This window comes from Pteropus vampyrus, unplaced genomic scaffold (genome assembly GCF_000151845.1).
Source record: "Pteropus vampyrus isolate Shadow unplaced genomic scaffold, Pvam_2.0 Scaffold24, whole genome shotgun sequence".
Lineage (NCBI taxonomy): Eukaryota > Metazoa > Chordata > Mammalia > Chiroptera > Pteropodidae > Pteropus > Pteropus vampyrus.
The window spans coordinates 12,645,823-12,653,857 of NW_011888805.1; the positions used below are offsets into that span (position 1 = coordinate 12,645,823).

General features: G+C 39.8%; 1 protein-coding gene across 5 annotated transcripts in view; it reads right to left on the reverse strand.

The window, feature by feature from the left end:
• Nucleotides 1-8,035, reverse strand: part of EYA4 (EYA transcriptional coactivator and phosphatase 4) — a 228,315-nt gene that overhangs the window by 132,232 nt on the left and 88,048 nt on the right. The gene's annotated exons all lie outside the window — the stretch shown is intronic.

The following is an 8,035-nucleotide window of genomic DNA, read 5'->3' on the forward strand; positions in this document are numbered from 1 at the left end:
CCTATTACAATAGAGACCCAACGAACCATAGCTAATACCCTGAAGAGTACAAAATAAGTTCTTCGCAAAGTAAAGAGGGATGACTGGATAGTAATTTTCCTTCCCAGTTTTGGAGGGGGTGTGTGTGTTGGGGTGGGGGAGTGTGGAGATGCAAAAAGCAACAGGTGGTGAAAACTTTGTAAATAAGGAAAATATAAGCATGAAAACAAATGTCATTGGTAGTTTCAACACTTTACGAGTACAAATAACCACAATTTTTCTGATGAGAAATGTAACCTTTTCCTCAGCTACGTCAGAGCATCGAAGTGTTGCTAAAATCATAAAGTAAATGGTACACTTTTACTTTAGACTTTTATAACTCAGGAGGAAAAATTACATTGATTTTTTTAATAGCATTTTATGAACTGAGATAGTTAGGATGACCTTCTAGCCCCAGCATCCCACCACCAATTAACTACATGACCTGGAACAAACAGTTAAATCGTTCTTTCTAAGCATCCATTTCCTCACTTGTGAAATAAAGATTTCCATCCCAGAGTGTCAATGGTATAGTATTTATTTTTACAACGTGAACTATGTATTCTCAAAGACTCTACCAAATTTATTTCATTTAACAATAATTGTTTTTATTACCCATACTTAAAGTCAGGCATATAGTTGTCAATCAATGCTGCTAATTATGAAATAGCCTGTAGGTACAAATGAGTTAATAAAATAGCCAAAATCAAAGGAACTACATGTTTTTAAAAGCCATTAGAGCCTTATTACAGGTAAATGCTTGATTTCCCTTAAGTTTTAAAATATTGAAAATGGAACTTTGACCTCCAAAAACTATATTGTGCCTTCAGTTCTACCCTTCAGGATTTAAGTGTAATCAATGAGGGCCTGCTCCACATTCTGATAAAAGTGAAGCTATTATGAACTGCTGACAGCCAATACATTACAGCAGTGACTTGCATGGTGCTGGTGCTACACTGGTATTTGTTAAGTGCATGAATATCTTTCAAAGTGATATGCAAAAAGAGATTAATTTAGTCAATCATGACAATTCTTAGACTTGGTAGAAATTAAGTACTTTTTTTTCAATCGAGAAAAATCAATTACTGCAGTTTCATAGGGTGCATCTTTCATACTCGCCTTGACTACTTACTCTCCATAAACTCTTAGCACAAAGTTGGTGCTTTTGTACTTCGTCCTCTTTTCTTCCCATTCACTGGCATTGATTTTGTATATTGTCTAATGATCCATCAAGCACCCTACTTCTCCAAAGTTATAAAATAACTTCAGGCTTTTATGTATAGCATTTCCTGTTGCTCTTCATTATTGGCTAATTATAAGATGGCTTTCTGAAAAATCCCAATGAAAGGTATTAGAAATTAAGAGATAAAACAGAGTCAACATGGGAGAACCAAAAATACAATTATATAATTCTGACAATTGAAAAAAAAAATAGAGAATGGAGAGAAAAATAATTTAAAATTTCTGAATGTACAATAAGTTCCCAAATGCTGGTTTGAAAAAGACCATATGAAATCAAAACTAAACAGCTACCACCAACTATAACTGCCTTCTTAGACAGGTTATCAATGGGGTATCTACATTAAAATATAAAATCCAAAACCTAAAATCCTATTTCTAAATAAACATTTAGGAAATTATGTCCATGCCATTGTATAATAAACCATAAAGTAATCAATGCAGTAATTATATTTGCCATTTGTGTAAATCTTCTTCCTTCTTTTCCTGTTAAGGCTGACAACCTCAATTACATTAAGGAGTCAAGTGGGTAATTTGAAGGAGTGAAGTCGGTCAAGTGGAAGTGGGGCTATTAGCAAAGTATATGTTCTGTCCCAAACCATTCAAATTCTATACTTTCTCCCTAGATAATTCATCTGTTCTCATGTCTGGAATACCATCTATATGCTGTAAATTTCCAAATTCTTATCACCTTCTGACATCCATCCTCTGAGCTCCAAACTCTCAGATTCTCCTGAGTAATTTATATCTCTATATAAATATCTCACAGCCATATCAAACTTTAACATGTCCAGGCTCTATTACTTCTCTACCAATCCTATCTCTACTGTCCAATATTTTCCTTGTAAATAAAGCCAGAAACCACAGTCAATGGTTTTTGTCCAACTCTATATCTAAATTCATCTGAGCAGCAGGATTAGACCAATCTGAAGAACCAAGCTGAACCATGCCCCTATAGTACTAGACCAAAACAGCTCAACAAGTCTTATAAATCATCAAAGTTGACCTTTACAGAGCCAGGTGGTTTTGTCCTCAAGTTTCTTCTGTATTGGCCTTTCCAACTGGCTGCAGATACCACTGTGTCCCACAAAGAAGAACTCTAGGAAAATCTGTCATCCATAACAGCCCTGGATAGTGAATGGAACCGGGGCTGAACAAATTCCAGAACAAGGTGGTATCATTGATCACTTCAGCCAAAATCAGGAATAAATTTCATATTCCCATTTCTAAAAGAAAAAGAGATAATGACCCACGAGGCACATAAATGAATCAGTCACCCCTCCATGAAACTATCCTGATTGACCAAGGGTAGCTTTATTTAGGACAGAGCTCCACATTTGATGAGTGTATGATCCATAATACTTAAACAAATGGAGTCTCTTATGACACCCTAACAAAAAAGTCTCATAAACAAATACAGTTCCAAGATGCACACAGAACTCCCCAAAAGAAAGCACTTTTCATAATTGTTGGGGCTCCACAAGTGGAATCAGCTTTAGTTGGGAAGGCACAGGGGGATGGTGCCTCCAACATGGCTTCTAGGTCAGTTGGTAGGAATTAAAATTCCTGGTTCCAAAAAGTAAATCTAGAATCATTTTGAGGAGCAGCCAATTCAATCTCTGTTTGTCCACATTAGTAACCAGTGGCATTTATTGCCCCATGGAATGAATGAATAACAGGTACAAAAATGATGAGGAAGATATCTAAAGGTGTTCATAGGCTTTTTGCATGAGGGTAAAGGAGATGAGCCATCTTCTGCTTTTGTCGATAGAAATCTCAGTAAGGTTAAGGGAAATGGTGTTAAATCATGCCAGAGTTGTCTGGCAGTAGGCCAGCGGAGCCAGAAATCAATTAAATTTAAGGTGCTTCTAACAGTATAGACGAGTCATCGTTAGGGCATTTTCATTCAAGAATAAGTTCTAAGAGTGACTCTGAAGGACAAAAAAGATTCATTAATGTCCTTCCAACCACTGCACCTCTGAGGTCTAATGTTTTCTATCCTCAGATTCAGAGTTGTTGCTCTCTCCCCCTCCATCACCACGAAATCATGTGTCATTTCTAGTAGTTACAGTTTCACCTAGTTCCAATCATCCCCTACTGGCACACAGACCTTTCATCCAGAAAGGTCAACAGCAAGAAGGCCAAGGCCATTTTTATAAAACTTACAGAGGCCCATATGTTCCCCACTTTAGCTCTTCAGGGACTAATCTAGGGGGACTCAGAGAGCAGTTTACCTAATCAATTGATCGATATCATTATAATCTAGGATGATTCAGTTCAACAAGAAAATTCTGAACTAGAATAAGACTGAATCCTCTGTTCCCCATTTTGTCTATGCTGCCACCCAGAGGATGTTCCAAACAGACTGGTCTGGGTTAGCTAGTAGGGGAAAGACAGACTCATCATGTCTAGAAACAGTCAGGATATTTCAAATTTTCAAAATATAAAATTTTGATAAATCTTCTGACCCCTTTCATCCTCATCATAACCTAGATGTGGCTGGGAGGTGATTATTAATTGAGGCCAGTTGGATTCAGTAACTAAACTGTCTTACTAATGTATGTGGACCAGACAGTGATCGAGTAGGGAGAATTATAAATCTTTTGAGTTGAAGCTATTCCAATGCTCAACAAGACAAAATGCTTGTGGATGACAGGGAGCAAGAAAGGGCCACTGGATACCTTGCCTATCGGCCCTGGCTTTTGTGATAGAAGGCACACCACTGTCAGATTTATGTAGATTAATTTCAAGGGCCACAATGATGTGGCCGAAGTTAGCTTATTGAAATGGGCCAGCAAAACCATAACCTGAAAAAGTGTCAACAGCAGTGTGGCACCACCTGTAGTCCCAAGAGGGAGGTCCAATGCAGTCAATCTGTCAGAAATGGCAGGTATAAACACCTGTGAAACATGTCTTTTCTCACTAAGGCAAACAGGTCAGCTGTTCACAGAAGTCACCAATCTTCTATGCCAGCCACCCCTACATCAGAAACACAAAATGCTTTACTTCGTGCCTAGTCGGTGACTACAAGTGTGCTGCAAGGCCAGGACAATAATGATTCTAGGCAGCCATGGCGGCAATCTGGTTGGCACAAGCTGAACCAGCAGCTCGATTCCAGTTGGTTCTCATCATAGAATAGGCATTTACCAAAAGCGTTTTCATGAATGACCCTGACAGCTTAACCATTTCCACAGCTTGTGGCCCCCAAGAGGGATGTTTTTAATCTGCCAGTTGGTAGTTTTTCAAGTGGCAGGCCAAACAACTAGGTCACTGGCAACATTCCCAGAGACAGTAAATATATAACAAGATTCATTAAGGGAAGTATTGGCTAGCACGATGAGAACTGCCTTGAACTCTACACACTGAGCAGAGACAATATCCATTTTCTGCACAGCTGATGGTGAGGCTGAACAGCCACAGCAGCCCAGTGGATACCAATAGGTTTAAATTTAGCCAACCCATCAATGAACCAGGTCCAGGCACTTAACAGAACCTCCTGTGAATCAGGAGGATAAAGTTTTCCCAGAAGAGAGAGTTGCCACTTTTTCATGTGAAGTCAAGATAACACTGATATCAGCCCAGCTGCATTCATGACCATAGCCTTTTCTGTCTGACAATTGAAGCTTGTTGAGCCCTTCCCTTCTCATGTCTGGAATACCATCTATATGCTGTAAATTTCCAAATTCTTATCACCTTCTGACATCCATCCTCTGAGCTCCAAACTCTCAGATTCTCCTGAGTAATTTATATCTCTATATAAATATCTCACAGCCATATCAAACTTTAACATGTCCAGGCTCTATTACTTCTCTACCAATCCTATCTCTACTGTCCAATATTTTCCTGGTAAATAAAGCCAGAAACCACAGTCAATGGTTTTTGTCCAACTCTATATCTAAATTCATCTGAGCAGCAGGATTAGACCAATCTGAAGAACCAAGCTGAACCATGCCCCTATAGTACTAGACCAAAACAGCTCAACAAGTCTTATAAATCATCAAAGTTGACCTTTACAGAGCCAGGTGGTTTTGTCCTCAAGTTTCTTCTGTATTGGCCTTTCCAACTGGCTGCAGATACCACTGTGTCCCACAAAGAAGAACTCTAGGAAAATCTGTCATCCATAACAGCCCTGGATAGTGAATGGAACCGGGGCTGAACAAATTCCAGAACAAGGTGGTATCATTGATCACTTCAGCCAAAATCAGGAATAAATTTCATATTCCCATTTCTAAAAGAAAAAGAGATAATGATCCACGAGGCACATAAATGAATCAGTCACCCCTCCATGAAACTATCCTGATTGACCAAGGGTAGCTTTATTTAGGACAGAGCTCCACATTTGATGAGTGTATGATCCATAATACTTAAACAAATGGAGTCTCTTATGACACCCTAACAAAAAAGTCTCATAAACAAATACAGTTCCAAGATGCACACAGAACTCCCCAAAAGAAAGCACTTTTCATAATTGTTGGGGCTCCACAAGTGGAATCAGCTTTAGTTGGGAAGGCACAGGGGGATGGTGCCTCCAACATGGCTTCTAGGTCAGTTGGTAGGAATTAAAATTCCTGGTTCCAAAAAGTAAATCTAGAATCATTTTGAGGAGCAGCCAATTCAATCTCTGTTTGTCCACATTAGTAACCAGTGGCATTTATTGCCCCATGGAATGAATGAATAACAGGTACAAAAATGATGAGGAAGATATCTAAAGGTGTTCATAGGCTTTTTGCATGAGGGTAAAGGAGATGAGCCATCTTCTGCTTTTGTCGATAGAAATCTCAGTAAGGTTAAGGGAAATGGTGTTAAATCATGCCAGAGTTGTCTGGCAGTAGGCCAGCGGAGCCAGAAATCAATTAAATTTAAGGTGCTTCTAACAGTATAGACGAGTCATCGTTAGGGCATTTTCATTCAAGAATAAGTTCTAAGAGTGACTCTGAAGGACAAAAAAGATTCATTAATGTCCTTCCAACCACTGCACCTCTGAGGTCTAATGTTTTCTATCCTCAGATTCAGAGTTGTTGCTCTCTCCCCCTCCATCACCACGAAATCATGTGTCATTTCTAGTAGTTACAGTTTCACCTAGTTCCAATCATCCCCTACTGGCACACAGACCTTTCATCCAGAAAGGTCAACAGCAAGAAGGCCAAGGCCATTTTTATAAAACTTACAGAGGCCCATATGTTCCCCACTTTAGCTCTTCAGGGACTAATCTAGGGGGACTCAGAGAGCAGTTTACCTAATCAATTGATCGATATCATTATAATCTAGGATGATTCAGTTCAACAAGAAAATTCTGAACTAGAATAAGACTGAATCCTCTGTTCCCCATTTTGTCTATGCTGCCACCCAGAGGATGTTCCAAACAGACTGGTCTGGGTTAGCTAGTAGGGGAAAGACAGACTCATCATGTCTAGAAACAGTCAGGATATTTCAAATTTTCAAAATATAAAATTTTGATAAATCTTCTGACCCCTTTCATCCTCATCATAACCTAGATGTGGCTGGGAGGTGATTATTAATTGAGGCCAGTTGGATTCAGTAACTAAACTGTCTTACTAATGTATGTGGACCAGACAGTGATCGAGTAGGGAGAATTATAAATCTTTTGAGTTGAAGCTATTCCAATGCTCAACAAGACAAAATGCTTGTGGATGACAGGGAGCAAGAAAGGGCCACTGGATACCTTGCCTATCGGCCCTGGCTTTTGTGATAGAAGGCACACCACTGTCAGATTTATGTAGATTAATTTCAAGGGCCACAATGATGTGGCCGAAGTTAGCTTATTGAAATGGGCCAGCAAAACCATAACCTGAAAAAGTGTCAACAGCAGTGTGGCACCACCTGTAGTCCCAAGAGGGAGGTCCAATGCAGTCAATCTGTCAGAAATGGCAGGTATAAACACCTGTGAAACATGTCTTTTCTCACTAAGGCAAACAGGTCAGCTGTTCACAGAAGTCACCAATCTTCTATGCCAGCCACCCCTACATCAGAAACACAAAATGCTTTACTTCGTGCCTAGTCGGTGACTACAAGTGTGCTGCAAGGCCAGGACAATAATGATTCTAGGCAGCCATGGCGGCAATCTGGTTGGCACAAGCTGAACCAGCAGCTCGATTCCAGTTGGTTCTCATCATAGAATAGGCATTTACCAAAAGCGTTTTCATGAATGACCCTGACAGCTTAACCATTTCCACAGCTTGTGGCCCCCAAGAGGGATGTTTTTAATCTGCCAGTTGGTAGTTTTTCAAGTGGCAGGCCAAACAACTAGGTCACTGGCAACATTCCCAGAGACAGTAAATATATAACAAGATTCATTAAGGGAAGTATTGGCTAGCACGATGAGAACTGCCTTGAACTCTACACACTGAGCAGAGACAATATCCATTTTCTGCACAGCTGATGGTGAGGCTGAACAGCCACAGCAGCCCAGTGGATACCAATAGGTTTAAATTTAGCCAACCCATCAATGAACCAGGCCCAGGCACTTAACAGAACCTCCTGTGAATCAAGAGGATAAAGTTTTCCCAGAAGAGAGAGTTGCCACTTTTTCATGTGAAGTCAAGATAACACTGATATCAGCCCAGCTGCATTCATGACCATAGCCTTTTCTGTCTGACAATTGAAGCTTGTTGAGCCCTTCCCACCTTGTTACACATTGAGTATGAGCTAACCACTCTAAAGTGTGACTATCAGGCTCAAGAGTTATCAGCCCTCCATGGACCAGGTGTTCATTTTGACACAAAACAAGCATACCTAGTATTCCTGTAAGAGAAAGGAT